Here is a 2,293-nt window from a genome sequence, read left to right on the forward strand (position 1 = left end):
GCTAGGAGACAAATCTACTTGGAGACATCCCATTCGCTTGGCATTCTCTCTCTCTTTTTTTTTTTTCTTGAACTATTCCTTTAATTTTTGAATATGGGCTATTTTTATTTGGGCGTATTTGAAGTCTTAACCATGAACTAACTTTTTAATAGCTAGGATAGTTGAAGAACTCTATTATGTAACTTTTGGGTACTTTGATAGTAATGCTAATATGCTAATTGTGGTTCATTCATTCAAGTGTGTTTCATGTTTAATTCTTGCTTTTGATTGATCACCATTAGTGAGTAAATGAATTGATTATGGCTGCTGAAAAGAGTGGTAATTGATGGACGTAAAACTTGAACGATGCAAGATTTAATGTTTTTCAATTTATTTTTGTAATGGTATAGAAATGTATCTTTACCTTACATAATCTTGAGGAATTGATGCTTGAATATAGATTCTTGAAATTAAATTGACATAGGAGTATGTGAGTTTGATTAGATGATTGAAACCATAGTGATTTCGACGGAGACTTATGGAAATTGATTAGTGAACTGGCAGTTTGCCACAACATTTACGTAGCATTGTTGCAAGATTTTGCATAATAGAGGGATTTAATTATCCTAGCTTGCCATTCCATCATTGTTAATCTTTGTTAATTCCTTTTAAATTGTGTTTGATAATTTTAAGCTTTAATTTAGTTTCTCATTAGTTTAAATTGCAATCTAAAAAATTCACTTAATTTGTTTTCTTTTTCTTTCAAACTATTTTGTTGATTTTTATTTTTACAATTTGTGAATTAGCAATCCTTGAGGACACGATATCTGGTACTTACTACTATATCATTTATTGTTGACATTGTACACTTTCACTTAGCTATATTTTACGCAACAAGGTTTCGGCGCCATTGCCGGAGATTGTTTAAAGTCAATAATTCTAAAATAAATTATCTTGCAATTCAGTTGAATTTTCCTTTGTGCTAACTTGGGCGATTCTCGTGAAAATTTAGATTCAAACAGCGTATGAACGAGAGTCAAGACCCTGAACTACTTTGCCTTGATCCAGAAATTGAGTGCACATTCAGACGAAGGAGAAAAGTACAAAAATACAATAGGTAAGTAATAGTGATGGATGCTGAGCAAGGAGCTCAACAGGGAGCCACTTAAAGGGCAACAAATCAAGTAGGAGCTGCTCAAGAAAGAGTAGTTCAAGGGGGAGTAGCTGCCAATAATGGACAAAATGCAGTTATTGTGGCTGATGACAAAGATCGTGCTATTAGGAAATATGCTCTCCCCCTCTTCAACGAGATCAATGCGGGCATTGTTAGACTAGAAATTCAGGCTACACAGTTTAAGTTAAAGCCAGTTATGTTCTAGATGCTTCAAATTGTGGGATAGTACAGTGGGATGCCTACCGAAGATCCTCACCTTCATCTTCATCTATTCATTGAAGTGAGTGATTCTTTCAAGCTGCCCAGAATTACAGAGGATGCCCTGAGATTGAAGTTGTTCCAACACTCTTTGAGAGACAGAGCGAGAGATAGGTTGAACTCTTTGCCTTCTGATTCTATGACTACTTGGCAAGAGTTGGCTGAGCAGTTTTTGATGAAGTACTTTCCTCCCACTAAGAATACCAAGCTCGACAATTAGATTATTTAATTTTAGTAACTTGATGAAGAATCTTTATATGGGGCATGGGAGCAATTTAAAGAGTTTTTGCAAAAATGCCCTCATCATGGCATTCCTCATTGCATCCAGATGGAGACATTTTATAATGGTCTAAATGCCCATAGTAGAATGGTAGTTGATGCTTCGGCGAATGGGGCTCTTCTTGCTAAGTCCTATAATGAAGCATATGAAATCCTCGAGAGGATATCCAACAACAACTATTAGTGGCTCACTACTAGATCATATACATGTAGAAAGGTGGTTGGTATTCATGATGTAGATGCCATAACTTCCTTGGCGGCCCAAGTTTCCTCTATTTCGAATATGCTCAAGACAATGAACATGAATCAGTAAATAGGGCAGCCTATGGGGACACAAATAGGGAAAATGGAGAACATTTCTTGTGTGTATTTTGCTGAGGGTCATACCTTTGACAACAATCATTCAATCAAAATAAATGAGGAAATCCAAAAAGATGCTAAAATTCCTAGTGTACAAAAATCTACCTTATCCGAGAATGCTGCAGGAATGTCACAGCATAGTCACCCCGATAGCTCAATTGCAAAGCATCCACCTATATTTCCTCAATGTTGTTAGAAGCAAAAGTTGGATTCTCAATTTAAGAAATTTTTAGATACGTTGAA

The 2,293-nt window shown here is 35.7% G+C and overlaps 1 non-coding gene across 1 annotated transcript; it reads right to left on the reverse strand.

The window, feature by feature from the left end:
* Positions 1–1,616: 1,616 nt before the first annotated feature.
* LOC133780872 (small nucleolar RNA R71) lies at positions 1,617–1,723 on the reverse strand. The gene has a single exon (XR_009869680.1). It is a non-coding gene; the product is annotated as a small nucleolar RNA R71 (small nucleolar RNA).
* Between the last annotated feature and the right edge of the window lie 570 nt (positions 1,724–2,293).

Source organism: Humulus lupulus, chromosome 5 (genome assembly GCF_963169125.1).
Source record: "Humulus lupulus chromosome 5, drHumLupu1.1, whole genome shotgun sequence".
Classification (NCBI taxonomy): domain Eukaryota; kingdom Viridiplantae; phylum Streptophyta; class Magnoliopsida; order Rosales; family Cannabaceae; genus Humulus; species Humulus lupulus.